The sequence below is a fragment of the Herpailurus yagouaroundi genome, unplaced genomic scaffold, assembly GCF_014898765.1.
Source record: "Herpailurus yagouaroundi ecotype Mexico unplaced genomic scaffold, PumYag 140, whole genome shotgun sequence".
In the NCBI taxonomy this organism is placed as follows: Eukaryota; Metazoa; Chordata; class Mammalia; order Carnivora; family Felidae; genus Herpailurus; species Herpailurus yagouaroundi.
In genome coordinates, this window is record NW_024412395.1 from 37,252,648 (window position 1) to 37,274,318 (window position 21,671).

Sequence of the window (21,671 nt, forward strand, 5' to 3'; positions counted from 1 at the left end):
CATTTTTTAGAAATTAAAACAGAACTAAAGATCTATCCAAGCTTTTTGTTAGTATGCTATTACCAAGATTACTATTTTGAACTGAGATACTTAAAGGCCAAAGAAAAATGACAAATCAAGTTATTCCTTTGAGACTCTTTCAAGAATATGTGACAGATTTCTATCTGGTAGTTTTTGCCTGGTAGATTGAAATCTCTAGAAGAGGATATGTTTTCTGTAGTATCACTCAGAGAGTATTGTTTTGGACCATTTAAAATGTTAAACTTCCTTCAAACTTTTAGCCTATAATGAGATTTTTATAGAGTTAAGCATGGATAGTTTTTCGTTAAGACAGTTAAGTATGTAAACATGTAAGTTTTAGGAACTGAGATCATTTTATTTAATTATTATTATTGATATATTTAATCATCATAATGTGTATACATAGGCCTCTTTTAGAAGTAATCTGAATATATATTTGAAATTAGGTATATTCTCCCTTCTCTTCCTTTCTTGTGGTCAGAGAGAGGTTTATCTCTTATTTTTTTCCCCCCTCAGATTCATGGGAGGTAGAAAAGCTTACAGTGTAAGGGCATGGGCTTAATCATTGGAGGGGGCTAAAGCTTTGTGAACTTAGCAACAAAAGGCTAGTGTAACACCCTAAACTTTAGTTTTTTGGGTTTTTTTTTTCCTATGAAATAGGGATACTGGTATGCCTGTAAGGTGCCATAAGGATTAAATGTGTGTAAATCCCATAGGAACATAATAGATATATCAAAGAAAACATAGCATTACTTCTTCAAAAATGAAAGAAAATTTATTACTAATTTATTAATGGCCTATTCTACTTTTAGGTGGTAGAGAGGAAACTACAATATGTTGGCCATTCATCACATTGTATAATTTGGAGATTGAATGCAGAATGATTTGAGAAGTTTAAGTATGTCAGTTTGAAGTTATTTCTCTCTATCCTGTTGGTGTCTGTGGCCCTTGTGCAAAGAAATTGATAAGAAGAGAGGATACTGGATGGTGCCTAGAAACTTGAAGTTTCAGATACTTGCTTCTCTGACATGGGAGCTCCCACCAGCAACCCAATGGACTTAAAGACTTTGTTACTCATCAGGTCACTTCTTAGTGTGACAGATGACTAATGCACATTAGGAAATCTCCCAAATTAGCTCCCAAAGTCAGACTCCCAAAGAGCTTACCTCTTTGTGTGTTCTTCTAGTTAGGATTATAGAAAAGTGTTGGAATTTTATTTTCTATGGGTTTCAAAATATGCCTCAGCACTATTGTCTTGTGAGGAAAAGTCCATTTTCTTATGATAGAATAACTAAATACTAGTGGTAACAGTATGATAATTATATATATATATATATATAATATACATATATAACATTATATAATAATATATGATATAATAATCAAAGAATAGCTTTTATTTCACAAGTGTTTCAGTGCTACCAATAAGCTTGTTACATGCGGAACAGATTGAAAGATGGCAGTTGTGTAGCCCTTGTTCTTGAAGGGATCATATCCCAGTCAGAAAGGAAGAGAAAGGAAAGAGGAGAGACAAGGAGAGAGGAGAGGTGAGGAGAAGTTTGTATGTGTGTGTGTGTGTGTGTGTGTGTGTGTGTGTGTGTGTGTGTGTGAGAGAGAGAGAGAGAGAGAGAGATGTGAGAACATATATTCAAGAGTAATGTGATAAACTTGCTAATAGAGTACTAAACATAATCATTTTTATTTAAGACAATACAGAAGAAGAAGTATCCAACCTTGGAAAGGCAAGGGAAGAATTTGCTTATGAAGAAATATTTGAGCTGGATTACAAAGAGGAATTTCTCTTAGGAAGTTTGTGGTTCTGACATCCTTGTTTTATGCATATGTTACATATTATGCATATGTCATATAAGAATATAATACAAATAAATTTAAAAACTATCAGTCTTCCCTCTTTTTTTGGAAAGAAAGATTGATAGGCATGATTTCTAAATATCAAAGAAAGAATGGCCTCTTGTGATAGTCTGAGTAATGGCCCCCCAAAAGAGGTTCCCATATGACTCCCAGAACATCTAATTATGTTACACCACATGGCAAAGGGGAATTAAAATGGTGGATTGGACTAAGGTTGTTAAACTGACCTTAAATTAGGGAGAGTATCCTGAGTTATCTGGGTAGACCCAGTGTGATCACAGAAGTCCTTAAATGTGGAAGAGAAAAGCAGAAGGGTCCATGTCATAGTGATGAGATGTGAGAAAAGCTCAACTGGCCATTGCTGGCTTTGAAGATGGAGGACGGGGCCATGAGCCTAAGAATTAAGGCACTCATTAGAAGGTGAAATAAGCAAGAACATGGAGCCTGCCCTAGAGGCTCCAATATGAACTGCAACCCAGCCAACATACTGATTTTACCTCAGAGGCACCCATTTTGGATTTCTGATTTACAGAACTGTGGGTAAGAAATTTGTTTGAAACACTAAATTTGTGGTAATTTGTTAAAGTAGCACTAAGAAATTAATTCACCTCTGGAACTTAGATGAGCCTTAAGACTCTCCTTTTTCTGCTATCCTGTACTCAATTATTTACAGGTAAATTACAAGTAATAAATTAGTATAAACATCATACACAACCTTTCCAAAGGAGTTTTAGCTCCGAATTTTAGTATGCTGCTGGTAGAAAAAATAGCTTAGAAAGGAAAGAAAGAAGTAGCACCCAATGAAACAAAAGTACAGATGTGAGAATTAGCCATGAGGATCTGTTTAGAAATTTGTACTTAAGTAATGTGCATTTTAATTACTGAAATGACAGTAGAATTCAATAACATGCAGGATTTTGGATTCAAATTGGCTTGTCTCTTGGCTACTGATGATATATTAAGATAAAAATATATCTTGAAGGGAAAAAAATCAATATTTGGTTAATTCTTACTTGCCTGAACTGTTTAATAATTTATACTATCGTTATACCTAATTCATACAGAGATTAATGATGTAAATGTTGAGCACATCTGTGACTTATTTTTCTCATTATGCCTACCTGATACTTAGAAGGAGCTCAGTAGAGACATAATGAATTCAATTGCTTTTGTTCAGTGTTTTAATAAGATCAGGCGAACTGGTGGATGGTAAACTGGCACATACTGCTGGGCACGATGTTCAGTGGCTTTGAGTGCTGAGATATGTTCTTGGCGCCTTTTCAGCTGATCTTGTAATTCTTTGGCCTGTCAGTGAAATTGAAATATTGTTTCATTTGTGGTTGTTTAGGAGCTCCATTTTCCTCATGCACATCATGGTTATTAGGAAGTTATTTGATGAGGTCATTGAAAGAAACCCCGGGAAAAATTAAAAAAAAAAAAAAAAAAAAAAAGAAAAGAAAAGAAAGAAACCCCGGTAGTGCTTGAGAAGAACTGTAGAATCAACATACGTGGTCCAGCGCGGTTCTTCCACTGGCTCACCACGCGGTTCTGGGCAGATTCCTTATCCTTGCTATGCTTCAGGTTCCCTATGTGTAGAATGGGGATAGCAATTCTGCTTATCTCATTAGCATGGCAGAAGGATGAAATGAGTTAATATAATGAAGGTATTCAGACCAGGGACTGGCTGATAGTAGGTGCTAAATAAATTTAGCTATTATTATTTATTTTATATGTGCTTGAAAATGAGTGAAACATACATTTTAAACTTTTATGGAACATACATACACACATATTCACGTTCTTCAAAAGTGCATGCGTTGCACACACACACATGCACACACTTTTACCTCCAGCATACAATTTCTAAATCAGAAAATGAAGGCAAAATGACATGTTAAAATATCTACTAATAAAACTATGTCCCCAGCTGGCTGGCTGGTGCCATGCATGGGAGCTAAGAAGGCGTTCTGTTGCAGTGTGCCTCAGAGAAAAGGCCTGAATGAGAGAGCTTCTGTGTAGTGTTTTACTCAGATCAAAGCGCAGAGAATTCCATTCCTGTTTTGTTTTCTTTCTCTATTGGTCAGGATGTCTAGATACAAAAGGAGAATAAGGGTTAAAATTACATTACTGAAGACAAAATTTCATATTCCCTTTGAATGAAGAGCTCCACAATTAAATCACAAGAGTACTTTTAATATATTTTTGATGAAGAAACATCCAAAGGTGACATTGGAGCAACAGAAAATGGCTTGGATTTTAGGTGTTGGAATAGTCAAGGATGTTTAAAGATTTTCATTTGCATCCCCCAGTGCATTTTTCATGATTCAGGTTTTGTTTTTGTTTTTATTTTTTTATCAAGTTTTAGTAATATTCACAGATACGTTCCTTGTTTGTTGTATTCTTTGTTTTGCTTGGAATGATACAGAGACAAGGAAACGTGGTTTCTCCTTAGTAGGTGTATTTGGGCCACCACTAATGTCCTGGTCTAACTACAAAATTATAATATTTCCATGTCTTTAAAAAACAGATGTAGAAGATAGTATGCCCAAATCACAGTTAATGTGATTAATATTAATTTGTTAAATCCTCATAAAAACTCTGAGGTACACATTTTGATTATACACACAGAGAAGAGAAGACTGAGGCACAAAGAGGTTGAATAACTGGCCCAAGATCTCACAGCTACAAATGGGAGAGTCAAACTTGAACTCAGGTAACATTTACTCTACATTTATTTCTTTCTTTTTTTTTTTTTTTTAATTTTCATGTTTTTATTTATTTTTGAAAGAGAGAGAGCAGGGGAAGGGCAGAGAGAGAGAGGGAGACACAGAATCCGAAGCAGGCTCCAGGCTCTGAGCTGTCAGCACAGAGCCCAGCAGGGGGCTTGAACTCACAAACTGTGAGATCATGACCTGAGCCAAAGTTAGATGCTCAACTGACTGAGCCACCAAGGCACTTCTACATTTCTGAACTACAAGAGACGGTGTTTCTTTTCCATACTAGAAACTCAGTGATAACTATTTCCATTACTCTATCTTTTTTTAAATGCCCATTTTAAATGCTCTGTGTGCTGCAACCTTAGAATGTATTTGGATTACTGCTATTTGATTGGATTAGGTGCAGAAAACCATTTCTCAAGCACATATCATAATGAAATTTATCATTGATTTATGAGTGAATGACGGGAGAGTTTGGAACTATTCTTATTTAATAAGCTTTAAAGAAAAATCTTTTTTTTGAGGGGAGAAAAAATTGAGGTTTATAATATTCCTGGTTTAGATTTTAAGGTATTGCTTTAATGATATATCAATAATTGTGGCAATGGTGCATTTGGTTTTCCAATTGGTAAATTTATCAAGGATTTTCAGTGTTTAGTACTTAAAAGTTATCATGTATCACAAAAATATTATCTATGACCATTTCTAAATGGCACAAATTTAGCTTTAGCTTATTTATCTATTTCAGCCAGGCATTATATAAAAGAGAAACATCTTTGGGTAAAAAATAGACATGACTTTTGTAATAAAGGTTTAGGTTTTCCAAGGAGAATAACTGAGCCAAAATGGAAGACACTTTCACCCTCTGAAACTCAGAGAGGTGTTTTTAAACCCTGACAAATAATAAAGAATGGTCTCTGATTAGGTTGCTTGGATTTTTATTCTAGCTCTGTGTCTTTGGCCAAGTTGCCTACCTCTCTGGGTCTGTTTCTCAATTAATAAAATGAGTGCAGTAATTGTAGAATCATGAGAATTAGATGATTTAATAGATAAGGCATTTAGTGTAGTGCCTACAACATACGAGTTAGACTTCATTGTTGTTGAGGTGGTGGTGGTGATAGACGGAGGAAAGAGAAGAGGAGGAGAGTTTTACTGGACTGTGATCTAAATATGCTAAATAAATAGCAGGTAAGACAGGGCAACATTGTATAAGTGAAATATTATTCCACATGTTGCAGCAGTCAACCTTTCTCTCATAGAGAACATATGGTGACTAAAGAGAATGTGCTATTTCATGTAAATGGTACTGATGGGTGGTAGTCATTGTATTAGTTTGCTAGGGCTTCATTTTAACTTACCTATTTGGAGTCCCTACAGTCATTTTCTGAGCTACTGGGGATTAGGGCTTCAATGTAACAGTTATGGGAGAACACAGGTTAGCCCATAACAGTTGTATTCGGAGCAAATGAATTTAAGACCAGTGACTAAATAGCCAACCGTGAAATGTCATCATCTTTTTTTAATGTCCCAATCTTGAAACTGATGGGTATGTGTCTTTTAGGATTGCCTGTTGTGTTATGAAGGAAATGGACTGATTATAATATAATCAGATCAAATCTGTTTTAAAGAGTTCCAAATCTGATAGAAACTTCTGAAATAAAATTTGACTCCATATATTTACAACTGAAAAAACCACCAATTAAAAATTCAGTGTTCCATTCAGTATTCAGTTAATTTCTGGTGAAATTTTTATCCTGTCACTTTGAGAACTGAAGGGAGAAAGTTATAAAAGCTTCCCTCCATAGACACCCCCCCACCCCCGCCCCGGGAACTTAAGGGACATTGAAAACCAAGCATTTCCTGAAAAAAAAAATACTCAAATTTATAAATATTTCACTAATTTCTGGGCATTAGAAAATGGGTATTAAAAATGTTCTTCAGGATCAATGGTGATGGTGTTATGGACCAAAGCCATATGATTAACAATTGGTTATTGGACACAGTTTGTGTGAGGAATTAATGTTATTCCCCATGTTGCTTTCAGGCAAATTGTTTCTTAGTACTTGATGCTACTGTATTTTGTACCATTGAGGTGTGTATATCTATGCATATACACATATATATGAAGAAAGAAGGAGAAGAGTCAATATGAATAATAAATACAGAGAAATATATATTCATATACCACACTTGCAAGATTTCTTTATTATTTATTACTTTCCTCGGGGCAAAACTAAACAAATCAAAATATTTTTGTATAACATCAGGATTGTTGTAATAAAGGTATTATAAAAATAATGTCATTTTAGTCAACAAAAACAAAAAATAAAATGTATATACTCCTTTGTTTAATATAGCATTTGCCGGAAGCTGAATTATGAAATTTATTGTTGTTAATTGGAGAACAAACCCATTCTTCATTGAAGAATGAAGTAGCCAGAGTATATCAAGGGATAATGTCCATGTTAGAGGGGAAGAAGATTTAACAGTTTGCAAATACACACCAGAGAATATTATTTTGTTATTTTCAAATTTAGTTTACTGTACAGTTAGAGGAATCTTGAGTTATCAAGTGAGAACATGCTGTTAATGAATGGTAGTGGTTGTTTGTTTTTGTTTTTGTTTTGCCACTAGAAAGAATGTGTGCCAGTTTTAAAAAAGGTAAAAAGTAAATTGAGGTGAAAAACTTTCTTTTTGTAATTGGAAAACAAAAGAAAACAATGTTTTGTATTCTGTTTTGGAATTAAGGTTCTGTTTCATTTCCTTTGGGTTTCTATAACACTAGGTGTTACTGACATTACCTTGTGCTTTCCAACTACATGAGATTCACAATTTTTGATGATAATTTTATCCTTTGTAATATAATCCAACATACACTTGTGTTAATTGATCAAAAACAACTTGAGTGGAGGGAAGAGTGTTCAGGATGATACCTAGATTTGTGCACACCCATTTCTTCAGTTTGGAACTTTAAGAATTGGAGTGGCTAACATTGCTATAAAACGCATGAAAAGTTAGATGACAGGAGCTTTGAAGATAACCAATATTTAAGATACAGAAAAGGAGGCCAATCAGAGAGACTGGGAAGAAACACACACATATCATGTATCTATAGTCTTTACTGTATATAAGATAAATATAATCTACCTAAATATAGTTCATCCAAAATGTGTACCTGGCGAAGTGGAAATATTGAGAAGATGTAATAAAATGGGACAAAAAAGTATTTCAAATAATTGTATACAGCTGCTGTTTGATAGTAAGGGGCTGCTTAAATATTAAGCTTAGGAGCTGAGTAAGTGGTGCCTCATACCTACCACAGGTTGCTGGTGTTCTCAGATTTGAGGTCAGGGGTTGTACTACTGCAATGGAGAAATATGGCAGTCTTTTCTCATGTTGCAGAAGAAACAACTTACTCGCTAGCATTTTCTTGTGCCTAGGTGGATGTTTGGTCATTTTCTCTATTTCTTCTGGACTTTACAGTTACTTGTCTGCTAGCAAAACTAATCTTTTAAATAAATGTTGACGGAGGAATTAAGACAGCTAGTGATATTTGTTGTAGACACAAGTTTTGCCTGGTCACCTGTTCTTCTTATTTTTAAAAACTTGACTTCAAATATATTTTGTGTTTCCTGCGATTAATATTTCTATAATTTTTAAGATGGGTGAAAAAATATCACTGTGTGAGTTTGAAATGTTTTTCAACTCAAGTGCGAGAACTACTAGTCAGACATATTTGACAGGCTGATTTTCAAGAGGTGAGGTAGCATCTACATGAAAAATAAGGATATACTGGGGAAAAAAAAGTTACCCTAAATTTGCCTTGGTGTGGGTGTGAGGTTTCTAAACAAAACTATGTTATCTGCTCTTCATTCAGAGTTATTTGTGGTCTGCATTCTGAAGTTCAGTTTTAGGGTTTGAGAAACCTTTACCAGGTGGTCAATAACTTTTTGATATGAATGTTAACTTTTGATATTGGTGGTTATCCTGTGTTATGTTGATTCCATAATTCTTGATATGCCGAGGGCTCAAAGTTTTGGTGACTGATATTTTTCTTAGCTGTATAATATTGCAACAGTAAGAAAAAGCACAAAGATCTTTAAGTATTAGATTTCTTTCTAACCAACAAGCCCAGAAGTTACCGTGTATTTAGGGCCTCCTGGTAATCAGGCTAGACTTAAAATGAAGACATTGTCCCTAGGGGAAATTATACCCACTATCTCTTTGAATTTACATTGTTTTGTGGGTTTTTTTGGAATATCATAGGGCTTTTATGTGAGTTAAAGAGTAAGGAATCTGAATTAATGTGAGTTTGCTTTATGGGGGGCTTTGCTAGGAACTAGCAGGGCAAAGGGAGCTCAGAAACCATGGTTACTTTCTTGGGAAAATACTAACACTACATGTTATGCTTCTGATTACTGAGATAACACAACCAAAAGTACCTTGAAATATACCAAGCACCATTCAGATGTTAGATATTGTTAGTTCATTAAAGCATAAACCCTTCCTGGCAAGACAAAGAAAGATCCACAAAAGATAAATAGAGAAATTAATTTCCTTTATCCTCTGTCCTCAACATTATAGATGTGTATTTTCACCCAGGTATTTTAGACTGCCATCTAGAATCCAAAATCTTTGTTGACATTCTGTGGGTAAACATGTAATACGATGTTAAAGTGCCCAAAAAGGAAAGGCTTTGGGTATTCAAAGATAAGTAGGTAGATAGAAGTTTTGAAGAAGTTGTGAAGAAGAAAATAAAGCAACAGAGAGCATTTGGAGCAAAATAAAGGAATACAAAATGAATTCTAATGTGATCAGCATTCTCTAATAAGAATATTATTAATACTACTTTATAATGTTTGAGAAATCATAGAAATCGGGTTACATCAAGCTGATCAGTAACAAGCAGCTGTTTTAATACATGTAGGAAGAGGGGAAGACAACTGATCTGATACGTATTGTAAATACTACTCTCATTTGGGGGCATGATCTTGGCTCCCTTTCATGACATCAGGTTACAGATACCGTTGCAACAGAAGTCCAGAAATAGCACAACTTTTAAGACATGTCGACCAAATTGTTCAAAGTAATACAGAGAACTAAAAAGATACCCTAGAATATGTATTTTGCCATTACAGGTAAGACAGTCATGTGTAGAACAAACCGTGAACTTCAGCAAATCTTACTCTGACAACCAAATTGCTAGGGAAATAGAGCAGCAGACACCAAACATAAGTTGTACCCTCTCCTGACACTTTTAATGATTCCCTAATTATATTGTTGCATGAACTTCAATTATCTCCTCCACTTGCTTTCATTACTCCTCTTACATACTTGTCCTGAATCTGACACTCTCGAATTATTCTGAGGCTTCCCAAATGAATGACTAGTAAGTATGATGATAGATCTATTAATGTTTAACTATTTTGCTTGTCTTTCATTTCTTTTTTTTTTTTTAAGTTTATTTTATTTTTTTAAGAGAAAGAGAGAGAGAGAGGAGAGAGACAGAATCAGAGCAGGGGAGGTGCAGAGAAAGACACACACAGAATCCGAAACAGGCTCCAGGCTCCAAGCTGTCAGCACAGAGCCCGACTTGGGGCTCGAACTCACGAACTGAGAGGTCATGACCTGGGCTGATGTCAGACGCTTAACCGACTGAGCCACCCAGGCACCCCTTGTCTTCATTTCTCACTGTAGTTTTGTTGTGAGGTTGAAACGCTTTGAACAAAGTTGCTCCTCCCTTCAAAGAAATCAAACAGGTTTGTAAAGGCTATCATAAGATGTAACTGTTTCTTTCTTGTTAATGATTAAGATCTGGGGGGTTTTTTGGATGACTTCTCAATCTGTGCACCGACAATGGGTGAGGGGATCCTAGCAGAAAGAAACTGTATGGAATATACAGCAGGAGTTGAATGAGAGTCTTGAGGAGTCCTACTCTCAAGGGTTTTGCCCCTTCTGCTGAGGAGTGGGTATTGAGAAGACCCCCTGAGAAGAGAGGGTAGTCTTTGAATAACTCAGAGAAGTATGCCGAAAGAGATTGCTAGTATTTAGATTTCAACAACCTTACTTACAGAAGACTTTGATTTTATCTTCACATCTGCTTTCCTACAATCTGGAGAATCAGGAGATATTGAGAGATAGAGGCTAAGACAGGGAGGTGGGGCTTAGAGGAGAAGAATACTCAAAACAGAAAAAAACAAAACAAAAACATAAATCCTGCCCCTGCTGTGGGCTTTTGGAATTTGTTGGTTGTACCCAAGCTAGAGTAGTATTTCAGTTTTAACTGGTTAAGATTAAAGTTTTAGTAGCTTAAAATACATAGTATAAGAATTATTTGTTAATTAATGTCTCAAAGTGGTTACAGATCTCAGGTATGAGATCCTACAACTTCCCAAATTTTGTACAGGGAAGAGAAGAAATGGTGCTCTGAAGTGATTTTTAGAAGGCTATAATGTTAAAAAAAAAAAAGTGTTTTATTCTTTGTTGAATCCTTTCGAGTCCAGCCCGTTCTGCAGACTGGTTACACATGCTTAATTCTCATGTAGTGGATCCTATTATCATTACCATTTTAAAGATTCTGAGTCCACAAGAGATTGCAGAGCATGACATACTCTTGCAGCTAGCAGGTGGCTAAGTCAGGTTTTGAAACTTGATTTTGACCAAGAAATCTGCCCTTTTCAGCAGTACGGACAGGTGTTCGAACCAGCAGACTAGGAGACAAGATGCACGACTCTGGAGAGCAGACAGGCAGGTGATATAAAAGCTCTGGGGTAGATAAAACACCAGAGAGTTAGAGCAAGGATCTTGGAACCAGGGTGTCAAAGCAGAGAGTAGAAAGTCTTTGGTGTTAGTTTAGAGGAGCAAGCCACACTTTTTTATAGCAAAAGATAGTGGCACAAGGAGAAAATATACCAGATCCAAGTGACCAATCAGCAGGGTGTCTAACAGAATGGGACAAGTACGTTAGCAAACAGAATTCATTCATTCATTCATTCATTCATTCATTCAAGAAAAACATGTGAATCCCTGTTATGGGCCAAGTTCCGTATTTGGCCCTGAGATTACTTCGGTCCAAAAAGCAAATAAAGGCCCCTGTCCTTATGCAGCTTCTTCAAAAGGCAAAGCGGAAGTAGAGTAAATGGTTTGTATTTAACTTCTTCTGGGTTTCTAGCAAGAAGCACAGGACTTCCCATCTTTGGGCACATCCAGACTCTTTTTCAGATCTGTTGGAAGACAGTCCACGATGGTCCACTTGAGCTTTTATATGTCTCACAGAGGATGCCAGATCATTCCTGTACCTCTGCACCTCTCAGGATTGTTTACACAGCGAGTGAGCTTGAAAAGTGAGGAAATGCATCTCAAGAATTCATCCTTCAGTATCGGTCTCCTTATGAACAGAACTGAGGCTGCCTTACTGCTTGCTGTCAAAGTAGCAGATTCTTGAGCTCAAAGTTTCTCTCTGGTGGAACAGCCCTGCTTCACTGGTATGCTCCACATAGACCTCTGGGTTATCCTGTGGGATCTGGCGCTCAGCGATGCTGATAACATCTGTTTCTGATTTTGCTCTGAGTAATAAGTCTCAGTGTCCCCGATCCAGGAGTCTCGTGTTTGCTGTGATAATCCATGGAGCTGTGACAGGCTAATTTATTAGTTCATAGACTTATTTCCGTGCGGATTCTCCTGCTTCTAGCTTTCCTTCCATCATCACACTTCCTAAAGTAGTGTAACATCCCAACAAAATTCTATTTGGAGCAATGCAGGCTTTGTTTAAATCAGGGAATCACTCGTTAAGTGATTGTATTGGCCTGGAGAATCATTCTGTATTTTGATCACAGCCAAAGCCAAAGGCAGAGAGGCCCGTGTCTTCACAGAATGATTGTCCTTGTTTATTTATTTTTCTTTTATGTGTTCATGTGTTTTTTAGAGACATGACTGTCCTACCTAAAAATATTAACTTAGTTCATCATGCTGTCAAACATGCTTCAACCCACTTGAATGAAAACATGTCTCCTGAACAAAGTAATATTTTATGATTATAAATAAAGATCATAGAGGTAGGGAAAAGATAAAGGAAATCTTTACCCTAAATACCTAACATAAATCTTCATAAGGGAAATATTTTATTTGAGATGAAAACCTGAAGGTGTGCTAAATATAAATAGAGCATTGGAAAATGCATCTTAAAATGGTCAGTTTTAAGGGAACAGAATAGATTTAGGCACCAGGCTTATTCAAGGTGTTTTTTTTCCCCTCAGAATAGAGTGTAGTTGCTAAGGGGTTATGTCACGGCACTTGAAAGGACAGCGCTTCAAGTTCTTGGGAAGATCAGTGAGTTAATGAAAACTGCACTTCAGTCTCATAAGCCTTATATTGATGAGTTTGCACTGTGTTTTCTTTCTCTTTGAGGAAGTGTGGTACTTGCAAACTCCTTCTTGCTCATTAGAAGATATCCACTGATGACACCGAATCGTTTTGAGTAATCACAGGCAATGATAGAAACACTATTAAGATTGTGCCTTGTAGGTGTCTGCTTATCAATTTATGGTGAATGCTGGAAACTGCAGGCATGTATGTGACCAGATGTAAACAAGGAACACTGCAGTGCTGGAGAGTCCTGCCTTTTTTTTTTTTTTTTTTTTTGAGAAAGAGAGAGCATGAGCTGGGAAAAAGGGAGAGAATCTTAAGCAGCCTCCATGCTCAGTACAGAGCCTGACACCTGGCTGGATCCCACAACCCTCAGATCATGACCTGAGCCGAAATTAAGAGTTGGATGCCCAGCTGGCTGAGCGACTCGGGCACCCCCTTTTTGTTGTGTTCTGCCTTGTATTGTCTTCTTTAAAAATATGATTTCCAGAACTATAATATACCACAAAAATTCAGAAACATTGATTGAATCACTATATCATGACTACATGGTCCTTAACCCTGTTTTATATTTCTTACACATATGAATTTTTCTAAAGTGATTTTATAAAGCGGTATCTGTGGGTTATAAACAGACATGTCCTGGATGAGAGCATTACATAATACATTTCACATCTTATGCTTCTCAAATTTTATGTTTGTCATGTATTGGCTACCAGATCTTTTAAACACACACATGCACTCAGACGCACACACACACACACACACACACAGGGGGCTGGGATGGAGATTTTCAGAGTCTGGTAACTAACCTTTAATATGTTTGTGAAGTCAGCAACCAGTACAAGGTGCCTGGCACTTACCAAATATTTGTTGGTTGAATGAGTAAATGAGTGAAAAGTACCACAAGAAATGGCTATGGATTGAATATAGATGCTTGGATTTAATGCCTCTAGACACTCATCTTGCTGATTCTGAGCCCAAAAATTATGGTAATTCATTTTCCCCCCCTGAAGCAAATGCCTTGCTATATTCAGGGCTTAGTGCATTCAGTTTCAGCGGCGTAAGGTGGAGGTGTCTAGAAATCCTCACAGCCAACGTATGAGGAAAGTTAGGTTTTACTGAATTAAAAGCTGACATTTCAAATGTAACTGGAAGACTTGGATGAATATATTCTATAATTTTATATCTTAAGCTATTGAGTAAGACTTTCTGTTGCTTTATTGGTAGGAAGCTTTTGTTCGGATAGTGTTGTTTTTGTCAGATAGGAAATAATATATATTTTGTTGTCATTTCTCCTTGATGTTTTTATTTCCTTTAAGGGAACTGATTTCACTTTAGAAACTTTTGTTCTTATTCAGTATTTTCTTTCAACGTTCTTTAAAACATATCTGCCAAGAAAAATAATTCACCTTCTTGCAAAATGTTAACATTTTCAATTTTAAGTAAAAGCCACCTTGCCAACAGTGTTATTTCAAAACGTTTGATTTGTCATGATATGTTCAGTCTATTTTTAAGGTTTTCCAAATTGAATTTTGAAGTTGGTGCTTGTTCCAAGTTAAAGCAGTGTGCAATATGTTGCGGTATGACTGAGTGGAGGAGAGAGAGATCCAGGAATAAATATATCTAGAAGAGCACTAACAGCTAAATTCTCTCTTTTCGTTTCCCCAGCAAAGGGGATTAACCTGCCAAATGGCACCTTGCCCTCAAAGTCATAATGAATCTCATTTATGAACAAGTGTGATCATTACTTTTGATGAATACTTCTGTTTTTGTGAAGCACTGCATGTTGTTGAATAATAAATGAGTCATCTGACTCCTCATTCTTCTCAATCAGAGGTAATTTCGCTCCTAGTTCAGCTCACATAAGTATGTGCACAAGGCTCAGCACATAGTAGGTTTTCAGTAGGTATTAGTAAATGATGACATATTGAAAGTCCATAAAGTTTTGCCTAGTACTTTCCTTATGAAAGAACAATTACAATGTGTTGCTTTTTTTTCCTTCTATCCAAACTATATGCCAGCCACTGTGTAATGAGATCTACCAATGAGTACAAAACAATGTTGTGGCCATCAGGAAACTCATAGTGAGGAACACAGATCTGTGATCCTAAGAGAGAAATGCTATATAGGACACTAAGGAAGCTTCATCAAGAAAGGCTATCTGCTTAGTGTCATTTGCAAGTTTCTTGGAATAATCTGATTAAAGCTGCCGCTTTGAAAAATCTACTTTTTGAACCATTATAATTTCCTTTTATCCTGTGAAGCTTACATTTTACATTTGGCAAGTGAGTATGCATTATTGCACAGCAACACCCCTGTCCCTTGTCACAAACCAGTGTTCCTCAATAAATAACTTTGGTTGACATTGTGAACCTTTAGTAGATTACATTCAGACTTACAGCATTAAAAATATACATGTTGGTCTCATCTATCAGAGCCTCTTTCAGCTTTGCTGTTTGTTTTTTTTTTTTAATGTTCTAGGCCTAAGGAAGCCTGTTATGCTAACTTTCTTGTTTCTCCTTTAGATGGGCTTAGTGTACAGTTATGTATTTTCTACAGTTTTATAGGAAATGAGTTTTATAAAGCTGGCGATCACTAATCTATAGCTTGTCACCTGGAGAAACAAGAATCAAGTACAACTGCATCTTTAAAAGCTGAAATTATATTTTACTGCCTATAGTATGCATGTGTATTATATATGTATTTGTGTATGTATACACGTGTGTGTGTATACAGTGCTCCACATTTAGGGGATAGTCTGTCGTTAAAATGAATTCCCTATGGTTATTTCACTATTGTAATGTAATAATATTATTTATTATACTTTTTATAAATGTCTCAAAAATTTAAATTGCTAAAACCCATTTTTTGTTACTATCTTCACGTATCATTTTTTTTCCTATTTAAAATATTTCAAGTGTTTTAGCTTATTAAGAATATTGAATGGGCTAAAAGTCTTTCTTTTTAACGTTTCACTTGATTTGCTACCTGTCTAGATGAAATAAATTACAAACGGTACTTCTGTCTCATATACACTTGAAAAGCAGGCCTTTTGGGACTCATATAAAAGAAGTTTTTGCATTTCTTTGTGAGGTGCTTTCCTTTTTATTCTCCCTATTAAATTGGTGTGGAGCCCAAGGCACCAATACAGAGTAGGAAGAGACTTAGAGAATTGGATTTCTACCTGAGACATTGGATTTTGAGAAATTGGATTTCTGCATTGGAGTATGAATGACAGCTCAACTCTTAAGAGAAGGGTATCCTTTGGACTATCCTTGCAGACCAATTCACAAAACCCTGGATCATTGTTATTCTTTACTAAATTGCACATTTCTTTTATTGGCCTTTCTCCTACTATCACTTGCATAACATGGGTGATGGATTAAGCAGCAACTAGGTTGTGTGTCTAAACAAATGTGATGGAATGCCAAATGACATAATTGTATGAGGTTATCCAAAGAAATCAAAGCCTGTCTTTACAGGATCTGCAGCAGAGGGACTCATTCTAGGCATGCCACTCAAGGGATACATTCAGAAAAGAAGAGATGTCGGGTCAAGTAGGCACTGAGTAGAACTTCTGTGGATTTCTGTGGATATAAAAAATCGCACAGAGGGGCTTCTGGGTGGCTCAGTTGGTTGAGCGCCGACTTCGGCTCAGGTCATGATCTCACAGTTCATGGGTTCAGGCCTGCATTCGGCTCTGTGCTAACATCTCAAAGCCTGGAGCCTGCTTCAGATTCTCTGTCTCCCTCTCTCTCTGCCCCCCTCCCCTGCTCATGATTTGTTTCTCTCTGTCTCTCAAATTATAAATGTTATTTTTTTTTAATCCCACAGGATATCTTCTTACAAATGTTAAAAATGCAATTTTTTCTTGGGGCGTCCAGGTGGCTCAGTTGGCTGAAGCGTCCGACTTCCACTCAGGTCATGATCTCTTGGTTTGTGAGTTCGAGCCCTGCATCGGGCTCTGTACTGAAAGCTCAGAGCCTGGAGCCTGCTTTAAATTCTGTGTGTCCCTCTCTCTCTGCCCTTCCCTACCTCGTGCTCTCTGTCTCTCCAAAATAAATCAACACTAAAAGAATGCAGTTTTCCCAATTATGTTGTCTAGACAATGTTTAAGTATTCCAATTACCTGCCTTTATAATTTTCTCTTAGAGATTTTGCTGATATATTGGCATAATTATTTGTTTTGTGTCTTTTGAATAGTAACTATCTTGTTCAATGAAGTGATGCCTTTGGGCCTTTAACTCAGTTGAGGATCCTGGGTTATGTTTTTCTATCAAATTCAGGCACAGCATTCAACATTTGAAAAGCTAATGGAAGGGTGCCTGGGTGGCTCAGTCTCTTAAGCATCTGACTGTTGATTTCATCTCAGGTCATGATCTCACAGTTTGTGAGATAGAGACCTGTGAGCCCAGCACAGAACACTGCCCTGAGCCTATGAGTCCTGCTTGGGATTCTCTCTCTCCCTCTCCCTCTGCCCGCCCCTCCCCCACTCGTGTGTGCACATGCTTTCTCTCTCTCTCTCAAAGTAAACATTAAAGAAAAAAAAGCTAATACAGAAGTCTGTGTTGCCCATTAATTTTTTAGTCACTAATTCAAATCATGTTTTAAAGTTTGATTTGTGATACTAGTTATGAAAAAACATACTATATAACGGAGCCGAATGGTTTTATGGAGAGACCATTTAAAGTAGGTTATATAGGTTACCAAATGATTATCTTCTTAGTTTTACTGCTGTTTATCACTTTAAATTTGAAAGAGTACTTAAGAGTTGTAGAATATATTAGGAGGAGCCATAAATTCAACTGTGTAAAGTATTCTTTTAAAGGTAGGAAAATCTTTTTTAAAATTTTTGCTTCAGAATCTGTGACTGCAGCTGACTAAGTCCGTTTAATTTTAGACCCATTTTTGATCCCATTCTATTGTAGCACTGCTGACTGTAAGGCGATGGCCCATTGCTGCTCAGTAGTATCTGGCAAAGGGCTTACCATTTTAGGGAGTGGGAGAAGGAAGAGTCTCAAACTTGGTATTTATCTTCCTGGCTTTTAGAAACAATCTGTCTCTTATTCATGCCCCTGAGCATTTATTAAGACATATAATACATCACTTAATGTTCGAGTTGCTTGGCATATAAAGGGGGCTGTCACTTTTCCAGTGTGTAAGCATTCCAGTTACATTCTGCAGAGGATTATTTATTTATTTATTTTTTACTTCTTCTTTCATTTGTAAAATTGAATATTAATGTGTGACCGTGTTTCACAAAGTTGATGTAAAACCTAAATTAGATAGTGGATTTTTCTTAAAGCCTGAAATTTGATACCCTGAGACATGCACAAATGTACATTGAATTACAAAAGTAAAACCTAAAATATGTGCCTTGTTTAAAATTTCCAGTAACACAAATAGGAAGGAGAAACTCTAAAATAAAAAGTGAAGATGTGCCCAGGGGGCTCAGTTGGCTGTGTCTGACTTCGGCTCAGGTCATGATCTTGTGGTTCGTGAATTCGAGCCCCACGTCAGGCTCTGTGCTGACAGCTCAGGGCCTGGAGCCTGCTTTGGATTCTGTGTCTCCCTCTCTCTCTGCTCCTGCCCCATTCATGCTCTGTTTTTCTTTCTCTCTCAAAAATAAACATTAAAATAATAAATAAACAAACAAACAAATAAATAAATAAATAAATAAATAAAATAAGATAGAAAGTGAAAAATTCCTTCTACCCAAACCTCACTGTTTAGTTTTAGTGTGCTGATAATGCATTTCCATGCATACATGAAACATATTTTGTTTTGTTATTATTACTATTTTTAGTGTTATTTTATAAAAATGGAAGCATATTTTACGTGTGTATATACATACACACACATACTGTGTCTTTCTTTTTTTCTGAAAGTTATATTGTTGGAATTCTTCCCTGTATACCATATTTTGTGGAATATATGATTAATTTAGCCATTCTTAAGTTGAACATTTAGGTTGCCTCTCTTGTTTTTAACACTAAATGAAGTTGCACCAAATTTCATGTAGTTCTTTTATCCTAACTCTCAGGTTTTAATAGTCACAGACTTTATTCTTTGTCGTTGTTACATTCCCGCACCAAAAGCACGGCTGTTCTTGCACAGTTTTTCTTCCAGATGGACTTTAGAGTCAACTTGACAAGTTCTTCCAAGAAAAAAACAACAACATAAAACTTGAGATTTTTTTTTTTTCTTAAGATTGCACTGAATTTCAGATATATCTGGGAAGAGTTGACATATTTAAAGTACTAAACCTTTGTCTGGAAACCTTGGAAGTTTAACCATATACCTTACATTTGGTGTGTGGTGAGTTTGCTGTGACTAAGTAACAGACTTTGTGTGTGTGTGTGTGTGTGAGTGTGTGTGTGTGAGTGTGTGTGTGTGTGTGTGTGTGCGCGCGTGCACATGTATGTGTTAGATTAGGAGAGAAACAGCGCTGAGATGGTGAGTATTTGAGGATTGTATATACAATTCTATGAATTTGTGTTAGGCGGGCAGGAAAAGTGAGGAGGGATGGAGAAGCCAGTGGTCTACTCAAGTCCCAGGTGTTTCTAAATCTTTGCCCATTGGATTCAAACACCAGTTCTTATTTTACCTAGGACAGCTCAAAATCTAAATCCTATTATCTATAGAACTATCTCCAGACTTCTTAGAATAAAACACTCTTCTCCAGGGGCACAGTCCATATACTGTCCGGTTTCAGCTCAGGTCATGATCTCGCGGTTTGTGGGTTCAAGCCCCACATTGAACTCTGTTCTGACAGCTCAGAGCCTGCAGCCTGCTTCAGATTCTGTGTGTCCTTCTCTGTCTGCCCCTCCCCTGCTTGTGCTCTGTCTCTGTCTCTCTCTAAAAAAATCAATAAACATTAGAAAAAAATTTAAAACAAAACAAAACATGCCCTTCTCCATCATTTGATCCCATTCTGCCATTCCAACTACATTTCTGACTTTTCCTCAAGTATAGGTACTTGAGGCCTGATATGTCTTCTGTGTATATACTCTACCCTCTGTCCCCTTCCTGGCCACTTCACTCCTTAATAAAACTAACGGTTAATATCTAGTATGTGTCAGGAACTACTCTCTATTCTTGGGACTTATCAATGAATAGCACAAAAATGTTCAATCCGTCAATGAGCTTATGTTCTAGACATAGCATATGAGAAATTTTCTGGCATATTAGCATGTGCTAAGTGCTAAGAATTAATAGAAACAGAGCAGAGTGGGATTAAGTCGGTGTGGATTGTAATTTTAAATAGGATGGTCAGGACAGGGTCAGTGAAAAGGTAACATTTGTGTCCAGTCTTGAAAGAGGCCAGTGAATTAGCAGTGCATATAGCTGAGGTCTACAAAGAAAAGTTTGTTTTTATTACCCTTGCAACTCCAACAAAAATGTCAAGAAAATATGTACATGTTGGCTCATTTGTTTTACATTTGTCTGGTCTTCAGTGGCTTGTTTTGATCTGTAGCTTTAGGTCGTCTCTGCTCCCAGCTCTGGAAAATTTACTCTTAATATCTTTGAGGGGCGCCTGGGTGGCGCAGTCGGTTGAGCGTCCGACTTCAGCCAGGTCACGATCTTGCGGTCCGTGAGTTCGAGCCCCGCGTCAGGCTCTGGGCTGATGGCTCGGAGCCTGGAGCCTGTTTCCGATGCTGTGCCTCCCTCTCTCTCTGCCCCTCCCCCGTTCATGCTCTGTTTCTCTCTGTCCCAAAAATAAAAAAAGTTGAAAAAAAAATTTTAATATCTTTGAATATAGCTTATTTTTTTCTAGTTTTTTTTTTCCAAAAGAACTCTTGCAGTTCCATTTCAGTTCACCCAAAATGAGGGCAAGAGGTCACCTTCTCTCCATTTATGAATTCTGTAAAATTATGGGCATGATTTTAGAGGCAAGAGGTTTTGGGTTTTGAGTAGTCCTAGGAAAAAAATAAGTATTTGTTGCATGCAGGAATGGAATGAATGTAGAGGTTGGCTCTCTATTCTATTCCCTCGCATCTGTCCTATTTTTTGTAGCTTTTATTTCAGTGATTTTTTTTTCTTTTTCTTTTCAGAGTATGTCTTATTTTTTTTCTTCTACATCATTTTCTGTTTTTAATTCTGCTTTTTACTGCTTTCAAAATGGCTTTTAATTGAGCATCAGTATTTAGGATATTTTGCATTTTTTCTCTTATTTCTGCCAACTTCTTTATTATATCTTGTTCATTCTAGCTTGGCTTCTCCTTATGGCCCATTGTCTTGTTTCATAGAGCTTGACGCTCTCTGATGATACCAAATAGTTATTTTCAAAAATGTGTTTTGAATCCTATTTTCAAAATAATTTTACTGTCGTGCTTTTCCCTAGTGCCTTTAGAGGAAACTTTTGTTCGATGTATAGATTATGTTGTAAGTTAAAAATACAAAAGCCCAATTGGAAGGTGGGTGTGTAAGAGCAGGACTCTTGGTATCACTCCTCTCAGAGACGCAAAGCTCACAACGTTCCTGTCTCTAACAGTTTCCCACCTATCTGGTGCCCACCACCCCCCGCCCAACCCGAGTTGGAGGACATACCCACTAACTGTCTTAGAATCTGTCTTAGACATTCCCACTTCCTTTTTTTTTTTTTAAGCCTCACATATAGAAGATAAAGGGAGTATTAAGCCTGTGTTCTCTGGAGCCAGATACCTGAGTTAAATTTCATTTTTACTCACTTAA

General features: G+C 36.7%; 1 protein-coding gene across 3 annotated transcripts in view; it reads left to right on the top strand.

Moving 5' to 3' along the window:
- KCNJ3 (potassium inwardly rectifying channel subfamily J member 3) overlaps nt 1-21,671 on the top strand; it is a 154,308-nt gene that overhangs the window by 81,722 nt on the left and 50,915 nt on the right. The window contains exon 3 of one of the 3 annotated variants that reach the window (XR_005790300.1): nt 4,522-4,606. The exons of the other annotated variants lie outside the window; for them this stretch is intronic. The gene's annotated coding sequence lies outside the window, so the exon portion shown is untranslated. The remainder of the gene's footprint in view (nt 1-4,521; nt 4,607-21,671) is intronic. 3 annotated transcript variants of the gene reach the window in all.